Genomic DNA, 18,510 nt, shown 5'->3' with positions numbered 1-18,510 from the left:
ATTTAATGGTGCTGATATACTACTGAAAGAGGTGGAAGGTATATTCTGTGACAAAATAACCTAAATGATATCTGGAGAATGTATCCTATTACGTATTTAATAGACAGAACTATTTATTATCATGTTCTGGTAGCTTTTTTATGGAAATGTAAAATGGTTGTTGTATAATTCAAGTTCTGAATTGTCTGTTTATTTACAGCACAAAGCGTTAATGCGTCAAGGCAATATAAATAGACATATTGTGTCCTGCATGCCAACCAGCTGTTGGAAGCACAGCTGGGTTCACTGTTTAACTGAAAATGCATAATGACAAAGTTTTGGCAATGTCAGCCATCTGTATTTAACTTAAGGAGCACTTAATGGAAACACTTTTCAAAAAGTCATGAAGCAAGAAAACTTGCAAGTGTCATTATTCATTTCTGTCAAACCTTATAGGGACCATTTACAAAAAGAATGCTAAGTGCCACCCACTATGCAGCATTCCTTCCCAGAACTTTGTAAATTTAATGAAATAGTTTTGCCTGTTAGGAAAGCAGCAGCAGCATAGGGCAGGACATGGGCTTGCACTTCCACTGCTTTACACATCTCATGCTTAATTGATTGCTGCAGGTCTTACTGCAAGGAGTTTCCTGCATGCCCAGTGGTTTCGGAAAGGGTACAGAATGACGTGTGCTTTATACCCTAACTGACAAACTGGCACATGGTTGTAGTATAGATGAGTGTAAGTACAATGGTTTAGGGCAGTGCTGTCCAACTTCTGTGGTACTGAGGGCCGGAATTTTTCCGGCCTCCGTGGTGGAGGGCCGATAATGGAAGCTAGTTTTGACCACTCCCCTTTTTAAAACCACACCCACTTGAAACCACACCCATGTTATTGCATGACCATAGCCATATTAATGGTGGTAGTACAGCATAAACCTGCCATACTCTGCCTTCCTTACCCTGCCTGTGTGTGCCATACTCTGCCTGCCCTACCCTTCCTGTGTGATCCATTCTCTGCCTGCCCTACCCTGCCTGTGTGTGCCATACTCTGCCTGCCCTACCCTGCCTGTGTGTGCCCTACCCTGCCTGTGTGCCCTACCCCGCCTGTGTGTGCCATACCCTGCATGAGCCATACTCTGCCTTCCCTACCCTGCCTGTGTGTGCCATACTCTGCCTGCCCTACCCTGCCTGTGTGTGCCATACTCTGCCTTCCCTACCCTGCCTGTGTGTGCCATACTCTGCCTTCCCTACCCTGCCTGTGTGTGCCCTACTCTGCCTGTCCTATGCTGCCTGTGTGTATGGCACATACAGGCAGCATAGGGCAGGCAGAGTATGGCACACACAGGCAGCCTACAGTGATGCAATGCTGGCACTGCTCCTTCAGTCTGCACAATAACTATATATTAAAAAACTTTTTAATTCCAGCACCACCTCAGTATATGCAGGGTTTATTTGTGGGTTTCTACTGCTCCTACAGGTGTTAACAGGTGAACAATGTGGGTGATTACAGCCTGAGCCTGAGGTGTGAACACTGCAGGGGGTGAATAATGCAGGGATTAAAAGGTGTGAACAACACAGGGGATTACATTGTTAAACAAACACAGGGGTTTACAGCCTAAATCTGAGGTGTTAACCATGCAGGTGGCCAGTACTGATACCATTTAAAGCTTACACAAAGGTAAACCATCAAAGCAGCCAGGCAGGTGGGGGGCCACACAGAGGGGGGCCGCCAGTTGGACAGCACTGGTTTACGGCATTTTACAGGCTTCCATTTTGACCCCATTTCACAGTCTAGTCAATGCTAGTAAAAAAAGCTCTAAAGAAGCATGTCAGAATTGACAAAGAGTCTTGGCTGGAGGAGAACTGGCTCCTGTTACATTGTTAGAGCAATCAGAATCTGCAGTACATAAAGGGAAAATTGCATTTACAAAAAATCAAAAACATTGAACATTTTTAATTAATGGCTATTTAGAATTACATTAAAATAACAAATTGGGTGTCTTTTTAAACACCACAAGAAGCTGTGTGGTTCATATTTACTTTGACAATATTTTCCTTATTCCTGTTCTGTTTATGTTAGTAAATATTTATGAATCCTTTAGAGGAAAACGCATAGAAACAGTTAGTGCTTTTATTTTCTAATAACCCTGAAGATAAACATACATTTTTACAGGGTCTGTGAATCACATTATGGATCGGTATTACGGTAAGTTGGCACAGATAAGAAGGAAATGTATTCTCAGCCCAGAGCATAAACAGTTGAGAAGGCCCTTGCAGACTCAGTGAGCAGAAGGAGTAAAGGTATTATATCTAACCCTTATAACACAACCTTTACAGATCAGAAAAAAGCTGAACTTGTGCTTGTTATTTAGTGATTACTGAAGCTCATATATATGCCCTGCAGTCACTAACATTACACATTAAAGATTCAATTGATCTGTGTAACACAATAGTGGGACTAAATGTATTTATAGGTCAGCTGAACACTAAATAAAGTCATAGGCTGATATCTTTAAATTGGAACTGAAGATATTAGGGAAAGAAAACTTCTTATATTTAGGGTTGAAGTTCATTTGGAAATACATTTTGTATATAGATTTATTCTTACTTTGGTGTCAAAGGTGCTGTGGCACCAAAATCAATGAAAGACCGGCTCTTACTACAATCATTTCCATTCTTTTGAGCTCTATTGGGAGGCACAAAAGTGCAAAATGGAAATGGATGTTTTGTTGCCTGTTCCCATTTCTGTTTGGGGGACACAGGCTGCAGGTATAGGTAGACTAATAATTATTATAACGGTCCTCATGGTTCTTAGTAGGGTGCATACAACTTGGTAGTTTCCTTTTCAGTTGTGCTTTCTGACATGGCATAACTAAAACTGTTATTCAATTCCCAATCTGCATATAGACTGGTATGGTAGTTGCTGACTTTTCATCAGTAATGTCAATTATTCTCTTGCAAAAAAGGGGAGCTCTGTATTCATGAGGGACAGAAGGTGTGAAACACATAAGTATTCCATTTCCCACTTACTCGTCATTCAGGTGCTCTGGTTAGGGAGTGGCAACAGATACATAAAAGTCCATATAGTATTAGATAATATTTACTCTTTTCTTTAATATAAAGGTTTATGAAATACCAAAAAAATTTGCCGGACAACTAGCGATGAGCGAATCTGTTCTTTCTTGCTTCACTGAAAAATGGGTGAATTTTGCGATAGGGTGAAAATGTTGTGCGTCAAATAAATATTGTTGTGCGCCTCATATTTCAAAATTATGCACGTGCCAAGAAAAAATGACGCACACAACTTTTTTTTTTACGTGCGTCATTTTTGTACAAGGTGTGACAATTCTTTGACACGCATTTCGCAAAACAATCCTCCAATTGTAAAACGCGGAAATTCACAGCGAAGTCAAAGCGAATCCATGCCTGCCGAATTATTTTGCTCATCACTACTGACAACCTGCAGGTAAACCTTTAGAATAGGAGGGAAAATTAAGTGCAAGGAAAATGTTATGCAGGCACATAAAAGAAGAACGTTAACAGACAATCTAAGTTATAGTTGTAATTTATATCAGATGAAAGAGTTTTAAGACAAGAAGGTATTTCCAATCCTATAAACGGGAGACGTATCAGAAGGAGCAGAATAACAGTACATCTAACTCATTATGATAGAAAAAGAAATAGATACACACTTGAAGGTGAAGACTAAATTATTAGCACAGTCTGCTAGAGCTTACAACTTTTTCCTATAGCTGAAAAAAAGCAATAATATGAAAGTTATCATTTATGTGGGTGCCCCTTGTGAAATTTATCCGTGTCAATGGTTATGTTATGGACGGTAGTGTAGGGAAGCCGGAACTAACCTCTTGTAGCAGGAGAGCGCTGCCAACCCCGGTCCACACCGATGCCCTCAGAGGAGCCCGGGAAACATGGCTCCTAGAGGTAGGAAAGTGTCTCAGCTGCCTTCTTTTGACGGACAGAAGCCTTCTCCAGATTAGTATCTGGAGATGATAAGCAATAGACCAAATAGACTTAAAGTCAAGAACAGCAGCTCCAGCAGCAGGGACATCCACTTTGAGTATAGAAGAAGGTAGAGAAAGGGGATTCTGTCCATAAGCACAAATGGCCTGAGGTTATTATGAGCAAATTCAGGCCAGGGGAGAAGTTCTGACCAGTTCTTGTGATTTGGAGAGATAAAACAGCAAAGAAACTGTTCTCTTTATTTGGGTATTACTTTGTGGATGAATTGGCATGCCAAAAAAAATCATGGAGATGGAAATTTTTTTTAATACTTGCCAGGAGAGCTGCAGACAGAAGCTGACAGATTGGGGAATACATGCAAGGGGCTATTAGAGAGGGTGAAACTTTATATTTATTTTTTAACTCAAAGCCGAACTGCATTATTGCTCCCAACTCATGCATGTACTCCAGGCTACTTATCTGAAAATTATTATTCTTTTCCCATGATACATATCCCCAGACTCTGCTGGAAGATGTTTTTAGTTCTCTACCTAAAAGTCACAGTGTCATGGGAAAAAAGTATGTCAAAAAGGGATCCATTTTACCTAAACACTCCAAAGAACCACTCAAGAAAGATCCACTCAAAATAATTTATTTAAAACTGAAAGGATTTACAATCAAATGCCTATACTGTACTTGTACTGCCAGCCTCTACTGACACAGGTGCATGTAAGCTCCCAACATGATGCGTTCCACCTGCGTTTGGCACAGAATGCCATTGCAGGGAAACACAGAGTGAAACAAGTCAGTAATGGCATGATGTAAGTTTGGGATTCATTGTGCAGAATAGCCAATGCATAAAAGTGCATTATGTACACATTAAAAGTGCATTCTTATAATTGATTATGTTAATTAATTTAACACGCCAAACAAATAGAAATAATAAATAAATCAACGTTTATCTTTTTGGCATGTCCCAGCTGTAAATGCTTGTTATTTTATACCTGCTGGTCCTTGTCAGCTGATACAGATGTATGCTAAAAGCCTCATTAGCAATAGGAATTCTTTCTCTACTAATGGCACCAAAGATGACCAACCCCCCCGTCCCCCTTATCTGTCCATAAGTGTATCTAGCACCTTGATAAAACAGTCAGCCTAAATTGCATAAGAACAAATACAATGACTACATATACAAAGATAAAAATGACATTGGGAAAAAAAAACAACATCAAGGAATTGAGAATAATATAATCTACTCTCTTTCTTTGCAGGCTACTACCAATATGGTTAGTTTTATTCCCATCTGAATGCATCTAAATTGTTATTTATTAATCAGATTGTGGAAAAACATGATTGTACAGCCCAGTCTTCTGAATAATGTCTGTACTGTATGCTAAAGCTTGCTGCAATAAAATCTAAAGCGCAGGTTTTGTGTCAAGTGGTCATTGTCTCCTCTCAGCTGTGTAAACACAGAACACTACTAAATAAATTGCACATTACCAGCCCTCATTGCTTGTTAGCAAAGAGTACAATCTGTGGGATTTGCATAAAAGCCAAGTCATAATTGGACACAAGAGTGTGATTTGCCTTCACATCACCGTATTTAAATGCATTTTGTTGGCAAATATGACATTTATAGCCTGATGTATAGAACTGCTGCACTTTGTATCTAGTAATTAATTCAAACCTTTTGCTAGCAGCATCAATTTTGAAGGATAAAAAATTCACCTTTGCAACCCTGCATTTCCCCTCTATGTGCACTGTGCCACTTTATATCTGTAATTATGCAAATGATTTAGCAGCCAGGCCAATCATGAGCTAAGTATGAGGTCTCATCGGTGATGTCACCCAGAAAAGTTAATTAATGTTTTCTGCCAGGTTTATTCAACTGAGCATTTAATGTACCTCTTTTTCATTTATTTTGAATATTCTGCCTGCATGTTAATTTCTGTTTTTCCTATTTAGTCTGTTCCCACATATTTATGGGAACTAAAGCCCTACTTTGCCATTTCTCATAACTATTTTTTATTTTATATTATTCAAATGCACAATCTAAGCTCCCGAGATGGAGGCACACTTACCATTTTGATCACCACTGAATACAATCAATAACTTACTGCCACACTTACTTGATTGCTTTCCATAGCATTGCTGTGAAACTATTGGTAAGTCAAAAAAAATTTTTGTGTGCCACCATCACAACATTTTTAAGGGAAAGGAAAGTTAAAATCACTGGGGGGTGACAAATGTTAGGCAAATGTTAGTGATTGTATCTAATTTTTCGTCAGGCATGGATTTGCAGCATTTTTTTGACGTGCACGCCAGTTTTTTTTCTTCATTTTCCGTGTTTGGCAAATCTATTAATACCTTACAAATCATCTTCTACTGAGTTGTCCTGCATGAGGCTTTATTTTACCACAATCTGCCCCATCCAGAAATTGCAGTCCAAAGAGGCAGAAGGGCTACCCTAAACTGCAAAGTTTCTGACAAACTCTGGCCCTAGCTGGATCTGTTGATGCCCATTCCCTTATGAGGAGGAGTAATGAGAGGACAAACCCCCCCCCGGCACCTTTTACTTATGGGGAGGCATTGCATATTGCAAAGTTTATTAGAAGTTTCAGTTTTCTCATCTAAGGGAAACCTCTCTTTGAAATTTCGCTTGTTTTTTTTTTCAGCTGTATAGCAACAAAAATTCTTCTGACATTTTAAGCCTTTTTATTATATTTAATATCAATTGAAAGCTTTATGGCTCAATCGTTATTCACTTTAATTTTTGTAGGTAATGTTATTCTGCATTTCAAGATTAAAAACTGTTGCAGGTTCTTTGGGTGAGATTTCCTCTTAATTACATGGTTTATGGTTTTTATCATAAATTATCTCTCTGTTAGTCATTTATGCTCTGCAGTCCTTATAGCTGTGTTTTGCATTCTGTAGCAAGCTCATTCTGTAACAAGCCAGATCTGCATGACTATTTCCATTTCATTTGCTAATTTTTAATTCGGTATCAGTGTGGGTCTCGGCACAGGAATGCTGTTTTTATGTTATCTGTAATGTTTTTCAATGCACAAATGAGAAAGAAGGAAAAGGAATTCAAAAATGCAAATTGAATATACATTTGGATAAACTTGTCTTTGCTATGCCGGTAGGTATAAAGGTAGGCAGTCACTGCATGGTCCCTGCACTTTATACCATATATTGACAGGCTCCCTAGTGTGTTAGCATTGTCCCAGCACCCACATAATAAATATAGACATTAGGCAGACCTACAGTACCTACTGTTGTGTTAGAGTGTGGAGCTGTGCTTGGTAAATGAAGCACAATATATAACATGCCTTTTGCCTTTTCAGATTTTCAGTTTGACATTCAGAGTACAGATAGATGAATATTTTATGAGAATAAACTAAAGTAAAATCAAAACATTGTATACCTCCTATTGGCTATGACATCAGAGGTGATTGCTATAATGCAGCACTTCATTAGGTATAGTCCTATTTGTTGATCACCACATTAAATATACAGTGAAGATAAAAGAAATGCCTCTGGTGATAGTTTGGTGTGTTTTGTTTGAGAGATGAAAGTAACTCTAATGTTTTTTGGATGTAATGAAGTATAATGTATTAAGCTCAGCAGGAACTAATGTATATTATCTGTAGAGCCCTGTGTTATATGTTGGTGTTTTAATACAGGATTATGATGATGATAATCTAAGGCAAAATGGGTTTTTATAAACTAACACTGGTACTTAGATGAATTTCCCAAACAGGAATCCAGGTGTTGATGCTGATGTCAGCATGTTGCAGGTGGAGCATAACCACAATTAGTATAATTTCTCATAGGAAATACAGGGGTTGATTCACTAAAGTGCGATAAAACGAGCACTATTTATAGCATGCGTTAACAATGTTATCGCTTCTTATTTTTTGCGACTTAACACACGATCCACTAAAAGGACAGGCGTCAAAATTTAGCTGCAATGTTCTTGCGTAATTTTCTTTGTGTGCGTTAATTCCCGCTGTGCGCGATATATTTTGCCGCTTGCTATATTAGCGCACGATTTAACACATGTAACCATTATGTTAGTAAAACTACTTTTCTGAAAATTACCATTTCCCTGCAAACTGGAGACTGCATGACTCTAGGGCCAACACATACTTGAAAAAATCCCACTGCAAAGTCCATATTGTGTTGCCAAAAGCTCACCAACCACAATTTTCTTTAAGTACCGACTGCCCCAAGTAGGTGTTAATATTCGCACAGACTAATGCAATATTTAGTGCGTTTAACACTTCATATGTGTTTGTGAATCATGCGTTAGTATTATTTCTACGCGCGAATTAATGCATTCGTTAAAATTAACGCATTGCAGTAGCGAAATTATTTTGACGAATCGGCCGTTATTTATCGCGTCATTTTTAACACAAAAAACCATGTGATAACGACCTTTAGTGAATCAACCCCACAGACTTCAAGTTGCATTTCAGGCTGATGCCACACGTGGCGTTTTTACGCTGCGTATTTTCTCAGCCTAAAAACGCCGCACAAGCCACACAGACCCTGACGATGGCGTTTTTCAGCCTAGTACTGGTGACGTAGCAAATCCCGTTTCCATGGTGCTAATAGTGCGAAATAGTAAAAAAACGCTGCGTATTTCCGCTAGGTCTGGCAGCTGCCTTTGTGTATACATAGGAATAGCTTGCTGTGCAAATACTGGCGTATTTCAGCCAATGCTTGAAAAATCCGTGCTAAGGCGTTTTCTAGCGTATTTACGCATTGTGTGGTGTGCTTTGAGTCTTTTCAAGTTATTTCTATGGATGATGATATCAGGCGTTTTTCAGCCGCCGAGAGAATTAGAAAATATGCAGCGTAAAAACGCCACGTGTGGCATCAGCCTCACCTGTATTCAATGCTTGCCTGCCCCACAATGAATATAATATCATAGGAGATACAGACCTATGTTCCTCTGTGCTGGAACGCATAAAGGTTTACCACAGGGGAACATAGGCTTGTGTAAGAATGCCAGTGTGTAAGAGACCTTACTGTGTTTCATTTCGGTCAGTTTCCATTATGACGTCAATAATAAGTGTTCTTTGCATGTGCATATACAATTTCATTAATCACTGCTCCCAAAAACAGTTTCCTTTGAGTCCTGTAAAGAGAAAGGCTTCATCAAATTGAAAGAATCAATATATGTCTATATGTCAAACAATATACATGCAATGAATGCTTTTGCCACCGCTGAAACAAACACTGTTCTTTTGGGGGTTTAATTGGTTTGTGATTCATTTATGCCTCATTATTAATGCTCGCTAGAATGTGATCTCTTTGCAGAAGAAGTTCTGCTTCTAAAAAGATGAAACAATAAAAATTAAGTTGAGACAGAAGAGGTCTCATAATGAAGACATAATATCAGTTCAAGGTTTTTTTTTTTTTAAATTAAACTAGTTAATTGCTTTTAAGCATGCGACCCTGCTGTGTATTAAAATAAATGATGTCTCCATACTTCACAAACAAGGTCCACTGAGAGCAAAGGGGTCATTATGCTGTACAATGTAGGCCACCTGAAGATCTCCTTCTTTTATTGAACTACAAAAAGGCAACCTTTCAAAGAAAATGCAATGAAACATAAATGTATGACCATCCAGGTAAGGAAGCAGTCCAATATATAACACACTGTTTATATTGTTTAACTGTTTACTGCATTGAAGATGTTCTCTGTGCTAATGTTGGTGCTAGGTGGCTTCAGAATGTTTATTGATTGTTCTATAGAGCATAACCTGACCTGCTATCTGCCAACTGTGTAAAATGTATCACTTTTTTTGAAACAGTGTATTAGAGCGTCAATGAGCCTTGCTGCTAACACTTTACATTTGATAAAACTGACCCAAATGTGCTATAGGAACTTCCCTGCCGTGCCATCCCCAGTCAGGAAAAGGTTCAGGAATTATTTTTAGCTACCAATGGGAAAATCAATATTTTTAAAGATTTGGCTCATGGCTTGCATGCATCTACAGAGCCAAAGTCATTTTAGGTGTAGCATGTTTGGCTTTAGACAGCCTGCTATACTGTTGATACCTGAATGCACAGGCTGGTTATTTTCTCCAAGAATGATCTTTTTTGGAAAATGCAGCATCCAGGTTATATGACAGTACATACAGTACACAGTACATAGGGTACATAGGGCTACATCTACAGTACATAGGGCTGTATGTTTGCCCAGATGCATAACAACCAATACAATGTTTGCTATTAAAAAGATGACAGGCATGGATTCGCTGTGAAATTCACCGAAATTCACTAAGTATTCTCTGCGGTTGTGTCCATCAAACTGGGCTGAAGGCGGCACAATCTCTCCATAGACTCGAGTACTGTTTTCAATTGTATTCAGTCTATGGATTGTGCCACCCTCAACCCAGTGTGATTTAGGAAACCAGCTTGGCTCCTTCTCCACCTTTATGACGAGCAGGTACTGCTGGGCTGGGAGTGGCTTTAGGGGACTTTTGCCTATACAGATTTTCCCCAACACTTTAGCAATACTGACACGGGTACATTGAAAAGGCTTTCTGTTTCAAAAAAGTGCAGGACAATGAATTTTAGATTGTAAGCTATTTGGGCTATTTGGGAAGGAGACTCTTTACCTCTTGTATCAGTTGTTGTTTTTGTATCTAATCAGTATGTTAAATGTATACATCCATTTATCGTACAGCACTGTGAAACATATTAACGCTTTATAAATATGTGTTAACAGTAATAATTATCCTAATAATGCAGAGATGATTTAAGTAATAACCGTGCTTTTCTGTTCTTTCTTTCAGTCTTCTAAATAATGTAAGCACTCTGCCTTACTGCAGTGCTATAAGTTTTATGGAACCCAAGTTGTACCTTTACTTGCAATTAAACAATAGGAATGGCATATTATATATCTACCCTACTAAATGCCCCTCAAGATCCACAGGCAAAGTATTTTTCTTTTATTATAATACAGAAGCATGTTATTTTGCTGAAAATTTAAATCTGTTGTTTGCTTTAGATGTAATATTCTATTGTTCTGCTTTAAAATCTCCTATAAGGATAAAAAAAAGGATAGTTACTTGAAATGACATTCTTTGATTTTGAGGAGGCGTTCAAAGAAAGAGAGTGTCATTAGTATTCATATCACTGGTTTGTTTAATAAAAAGTGCTGTATGTATGTACAATCAATCTGTATTTTACAAGTGCTCTGTAATGATGCCTCAGACGGAACCCCATCGATTGGGTCTTCTGCCTGGTGAGTTTTCTTTCTGAACTACTAACCTCTTTATGTAACCGCAGCTGCCCCCAGTTAAGTGCTCTGCACTCCCTATTGTATGTTTGATTTGCTGGCAATCTACACAGTCACACTGTCAACACAAGGTTGCTCATACAGAAATGAATTGCCGCAGGCATTTTAGCCTACTGTACAAATCAATTCTTCATGCAGTGATAACAATGTGTTTGCTTCTTCTGCATTAGGGACTTAAGGCGTAAGGTATCTTTCCATCAACAATGCTTATAAGAAAGCCTAGCAATTAGATTCAATTTCATAGCAAGTCTCAAGTGGAAAAAAAGTGCAAAGGCAGGCTTGTTTTCAAACCTGAAACTTTGCAATATGATGGGTGATAATAGAATACCTAAGCCCCTTACAAATCCAGCTCACTACCACTGTACACAGTAGCATACTACTTCTGAACATCTCATTCTGCTTCAGTCTAAATACAATTCCATGTTTAATTCTTTGATACATTTAAAATGCTTATTCACATATCCCTGTATCTGCTTTACTAAAAGCTACAGACAATCCAAATCTAGTTCTCAAGAGGCTACCCTGACAATCCAAGCTTTGTGGAAGCATGCACCGAAGTCTAAATAGAGTAAGCTTCATCAGTATGCTGATCATCTTCTTCATTCATCTTCATTCTTGCATTTTCATACCAATATTATTGCCCTTTTCTGAATAGTCTCTAGTTAGTTGATATTCTAAATTATAAATATGGAAACTACTTTTACCTGGGTTTCACCATACTTTGTGCACAGAAGTTGTTTATCAGAATGGCAGCATAGTGTTTCAAATTGCTTCCTTTCTGATCTTTGGTACCATGACACTCAGGGCAGATTTAACAAAATGTGAGATTAGAGCTCAATGCAGAAATCTTCAACCATGTTCAAATCAATCCTATGGGATTTTTAGAAGCGCATTTATCAAATGGTGAGTTCTTACTTTCGCCCACTGATAAATATACTTCTAAAAATCCTATAGAAATAAATTGAACGTGGGTGAGTTTTTCTGTAGTAAGCTCTAAACTTACATTTTGATAAATCTGCCCCTGTGTGAAGTTGATAAATCCTCCTTGTGTTTATGTGGGATTCCTCCAGATGCTGCAGGTTGACACCCGAGGAATCCGGCACTACTTTCTGTGCCAGTGACTAATAAATAGTGATAGTGAAGTTGGAACTTAGTTGGGAATATGTTAGTGTATAAAGATAATAATATACAGAATATTTGTATAATTCAATGTTTCAGTAGCAGCAAAAAAAAGCAAAATCTTAACTTAAGGGCAATGGCACATGGGTTGATCACAAGTGTTTTGTCATTTTAATGATTCCCTGCTTACTGGTCAAAAAACAAAATGTTCGTAATCACCATCTTTGCTCATTTCTGGACACATGGGTGTATTCTTAGGTCAGGTGATTGACACGAAAATGCTGACTACCATATTTTCAAGCAATGGACAGGAAGGAAATTTGTCCCCACGTAAAAAAAAATGCATGCAACAATTTTTTTTGACCCACAACATTTCTCAAACCTTTTGTAAGATTCGCAATTTTTTTGTTGAATCGAAACGGGACAGATTCACTCATAACTGCTAACTGGCCTTTAGGCTGCACTTTTTGATAATATGTAGGAACACAAAGAGGATTTTACCTTTACATTTACCTTTACATTTTGCCTTAAATCTCACCTTAATTGACTGTCAGACTGGGCCTTGAGTCACTGCTTCAGGTCCCCTTAGAGAAGCAGCCTGGCAGATTAGACTTGCACCAAAATAACTGTCCAGCAACCTGTTGGCATCCTACTACATCTCCATACACTTCAAGAAAAGGGGTGTTATGAAGAGGAGTTCTCCAAATTCTTTTGAACCTTTGATCTCAGTCATGGTGTGATTTGGTGCTAAGCTTGTCACTGAAGCTAAAATCATGATCAACCACAAGTTCAATTAACCCTGGAGTTAATTTTTTGTAACACTGTATATGTAAAAACACACATATTCCACAAAATGTTTGTCAAAAGAAAAGTAATTGTTAGTTTCCAAAAACACAAGATTAAGCATTACAGGGCAAATACTGTATTTATAATAGGAGTTGTTTAAATTTATCTTCTTCAGTAGATAGTAAAATAAAGTATAGCTGAGGAAAAAAGGGCAACACCTCTTTTTGGTTAGAGTTGCTTATTTTTCTGTTTATTCTGAGCTATAGTTTATTGACGGCAACGGAAAACCTCTCCCCAGAAGCCTTTATAAAGGGGTAATATTCTGTGCACCATAAGGGATCATTAGCAGTCTATAGAATTGTCTCATTTTGAAACCAAGCACATTGTATTGTGTATTTGATTTAGCTTAAAAATCTGTGCATCATTAAAGGGCTTCTTTATTTGTGTATATTCAACAACCTTTGATGGGATTTGTTCACAATATAAAGAGAATTACTATGCTTATGATTATATTCATGGAAAGTGCATTTATAGTAATAGCAGAATAATGAACCTAGAGCTTTAGCTTCAAACAGCTATTTTTCTATCATTATTAGGGAAACAGGTAAGTACACTATATATTCTAATCAGAACTGTCTCATGACAAACTGCAATTAAAAGATTTAGACAAGTTGACATCATAATTACAGCTCAATATTGTGCCAGCTGAAGCAAGCGATAAAAAGCTAAGCAGTCATATCAGTCTCAGAAAAGCTTAAGTGGGCTTAAGAGAGAGGCACTTTTTTATGACAGGAAGACTGAATACATTTTTAGGTAGGCTTTTTTTCAGTGGTACTGTAAGACTCTTGCTCTTGTTTATCAGGGTTGGGCTGGCCTCTGTGCCACCATACACCATGCAATCCCTGTGCCCCAACCACATATATTGGCTCAGTGCAATTACCCCAATTATTGGCACACTATTGGTTTTAAGGACAGCAAGACATATATTGTCACAGTATAAGCAGTGAACCCCCAAAAGCTCTGACATAATATTATTAGTGATCGTATTCCATATTTTGTTCCCAACATTACCAAGATATTAGCAGTGATTCTAGCCAGACGATTATAAAACATTTATCCACATGAATTGTCAGTGATTCCACTTCAATTCTTGTCACAATAGTAATAGTGATACCCAAGCAAAGGTGCAATGTTATTAGAGGTCCTTGTAGTGCCCTGTTTACCTCACTACACAGAGTGTTCATGGTAAAATATATTGCTAAATGAGTCCTTTGGTTGTTTCACTTACAAGCAACAAACTGACTTATGGTGCATTGTTTATGGCTATCCAGCTTCTGCACGTCATAACTGTATGCTAAATGGCAGAGGTATAGTCCTGGACAGTGCACTATATTGCTTATATTTGTCAGTGTGAGTGGAGTAAGCAGGCCAGGCTTTTGAAATATTTTTCTGAGGGTCCATAATCACTATCATCTACAAAGTCAGAAAAACACATCCCCTTTCCCAGCAAATTGTCACAGTACCTGCCTGACCCAATGCTCCTCCATCATATATTTCATATATTATGAAGATAATGCGAGAGATGCCATGTGTTGTGTTTTGCTGGCAAAAGAAACATCATGTACTTCCCATTAAATCTTTTGGAGAAGCAAAATGGGCATTTTCGGTCATCACTAGCCTTAGCCACTATTGGTGGAACTCAACCAATAAAAAGAATATTTAATTTATTATTTCATAGTATTTTTTGGTGGTTTCTTCTCATCTCTCTTATCTACGTCCCCATTTCCTGGTCAGAGAGCCTATTTACAGACCCACCCCAAATGTTCACCTGTAAACTATACAGAGATATGACTAACTTTTAATTTATTGTTACAATAATTGTTTTCTAATAGGGGATTTCAGATTAGCTGTCCTAGGTCCATGGCTCCAAGATGACATCTCCAGAGGCACCAAACAATTGCTATACTTCATCTACAGGTAAACATTGGCATCAGACAAGCCCAAAAAAGATCCTTATTGTGGTTCAAGGCTCTCTGATTGTAATGTATGTATGTATATCTTTATTTATAAAGCGCTACTTATGTACGCAGCACTGTACAGTAGAATACATTAATACAAACAGGGGGTATTGAGATAATAGATAAATACAAAGTATTACAATAAACACAAATAAATAAAAGATACAGTTGCAATAAGATAATAGTCAAAGACACAAGAGGATGGAGGTCCCTGCCCCGTAATAAATGTTATTGCATATGTTTTTATATTAAAACCCTCAACTCAAATGTCCCTGCCCCTATAAATGTATTGTCAAATAATGGCTTTGAGTCTCAGTCATGTAATGGCACAAAAGTCTTAGCCAACCCTAGCACATACACTATCAAAATAATAATAATGATAATAATCACAAGTACCTTTATTTATACATCAGTTGATTATCACATCATTAACCAATATATAACCAATGAAATCATTTAATTAGTTTGATTACAGACTCAAGCTCAGGTAACAACCAGGCTTCCTTTATCTATTTGCAACATTTGACATTCAGTTCTTATTTCATAATGGTAGCATTTCCTTCTCTCCTTCTATCAGCTAGTGATAGATTTCCAGCAGGAACACCTGCTTTTCACCCATAGGACATTCTTGAAAAAGACAAAAATTGGTTATAAAAAAAAGATAGGGGAATGAAAAGAGAGGTACTGCCTGAGAAAATAATTGATTTGATGAAACAAGGAAGAGGAAGAAGAGGCAGTACAGTACAAATAAGGATCGGAAAATGTTTAGAAGAAAGAGCACATAAAAATAATCAGCAATAATAACCATAACTGAAAGAGTTAAACATATTCAGCTTCTCTACTTTTGATCTCCGTTAAAAGCCCATTTTGCCACATAGAAGCAAAAACCATAAATGATCAACAGTGACTAGTAAAATTGCTTTTTCCTATTCTAACTGGCATTAAGCTGATCTGAATAGAAAAAGGAAGCTGTGAGGATCATTATGATAAGCGCTGTTCTAAACACTTAGCTGAGCACCTTCAGGCAAAGAAATCAGATCTCCATGCGATAACTCTCATAACTGTAAGCTTTTACTATGAACTTCATTAGCAGAGCTGCAACTTGCTGGCAAAAGGAAGGCTGCATTGTAAGCGCATGATACTGGGCAATTCCCCATCACATGAAATCTATTTACCTAGTGTCTCTGTACTATATTCACTGAAAAATTAGCTTTTCCGTGTTATAAGATCCCTTACTTAAAAGCAATTCTTTCAGTACATTACCCATACATAGTCTTATTTTGGTAATGAATGAGTTAAACGTTAAAGCTATTTTTGCCAGAAACATAAGATGTCTCTGCTGTATTTTCCGCAGACAATTATATTTCTGTTTTTTCTACAAAAGTGCAATTTTCCAAGACTACAGGAGTGTGAGAATTAACAAGAGGTATCCATCTCAAAAAAAGTCCTTTCCCATCCCTAACAGCAAATTATTTAATAGAAAGTGCACTATAGCATGATCTAATTTGTCAGAGCCATATTGTGTGTCCAACTGTGCAACTTAGTATTCATATTCATGCAAATCTACAATCAATTTCACAGTGGGACGCACAGCACATGGGCCAAATGACCGACTCCAGGCTCAATGTTCAATAAATAATTCCAGTATATGGCAGCAAATACACTAGTGCTCATAAGTTTGTAATCACCCATAAATGTTCATGCCTTTTATAGAATTGGTACTTTTATTCACAGAGGTAGTATTAAACTGATCAGAAATTATAGTCAGTACAACAATATGGTCAGTAATCTATATGGAGGTGCTAACAATAATTAGGACCATGATGTGCTATGGTGGCTAGCCAAATTTATGATCACATTTGTAACTAAAACCCCCTGAAAAATACATGCACTTATACTAAACTCCGAATGAAACAGGGGACTAGAGAATGTACATTCATCAATTATTTCTATTTCATATTACTTTTGTTCATCAAATTATCCTCCATTTACTGCAGTTCCAGCTTTGCAAGTCTTTGTTGTTCTAGCTGTCAGTTTTTGAAGATATGCAGTATCAATATCATAGTATTCAATACCAACCCACACCTTCTGTAGCTCTTCCCAGAGGTGCAATTGGCTTGCAGGCCATTTTTCCCTGACCATAATGTGAGCATTTGGTAAGGACTGGTGATAAGGCAAGTATAATGAGTTCAGTTTTGTAAATATGTAGGACAATTGCAGAGAGACAGTAGACCACACTGAAGCTAAGAGATGACAAATGGATCTGTTCTGTATAGGTGGAGATCAGGATTACCTGATTCCAGACATTGCACTGTTGATTACAATACACCAAGAAATCCCCTTAATGTGATATTGCAATTGTGGAAACATGGCAGGGATTATTTGTAATACTCTTCACTTTACCTGTTGTCTTGAATATAATCCGCATATAGACTGAATTCTGTAAAGTGAGTAAACATTAATCCATTCCAGACTGAAAAACTTAATTATATCTTCTACATTGACATTATTTCAAACAAAGAGACTTTTAATTATAAATATAGCTATTGTGTCCAAAAGCAAAACATTTGTGCTCATGTTTTTATCGTCCCAGTGTGTATACAAGTGTAAGTGAATGTAACAGGGGCCATAAATTGTAAGCTCCACTACAACATGGACTGAAGTGAATGATGAACAGTCTCTGTAAATGACAAGTTTAATATAGTTGAATCAAGCTATTTTTTATCTTTTTGTCAGGATTATTGTAGTTTGTGAATCAAAATGAATTATGTTCCTTTTCTGACCTTATCAGGTTCCCTACAATTTCCAATATAGAGATTCCCAGAGCTGTCAACCCCCCTATTTCTTGGGAGTTACCTTATTGTCTCCCAGCAGAATTCCCCAGTTCCCCAGCAGAATTCTTCAGATTTTGCCGAAGCCTCAGGAAGTCCTGTAGTGAATTTGAGGCACGCATGCGCAGTAAGTGTTGGCATTTGATGAATTGGCACATGCCGCAGTTACCCTGGCTAGCTTAGTCAGGTTGACAGCTCTGCTGTCCTATTGCTGTTTCCATCGCCCCCTCCTCACTTTTGTGTTGGAAAGTGCCGGGGGGGGGGGGGGCATTGCTAGTGCAGAAAGTGCAGTGGTGCCAAATTTCTATTTAAAAAAAAAAACAGAAAAAGAACTCTTAAAGTTACAATAGGAGGCTTTTTGTCATCCATGGTAACCTGCCCACGCTGCTGCCCGAGGCATGGGTCTCACCTTCTAATTGTAATTTTTAAAAAATATTTTCTCTATAATAATAAAACAGTACCTTCCAATGGTGGCAAAACAATTCTCTTGGGCTTA

Source organism: Xenopus tropicalis, chromosome 5 (assembly GCF_000004195.4).
Source record: "Xenopus tropicalis strain Nigerian chromosome 5, UCB_Xtro_10.0, whole genome shotgun sequence".
NCBI lineage: Eukaryota > Metazoa > Chordata > Amphibia > Anura > Pipidae > Xenopus > Xenopus tropicalis.
Note: the sequence above shows the minus strand (reverse complement) of the source record.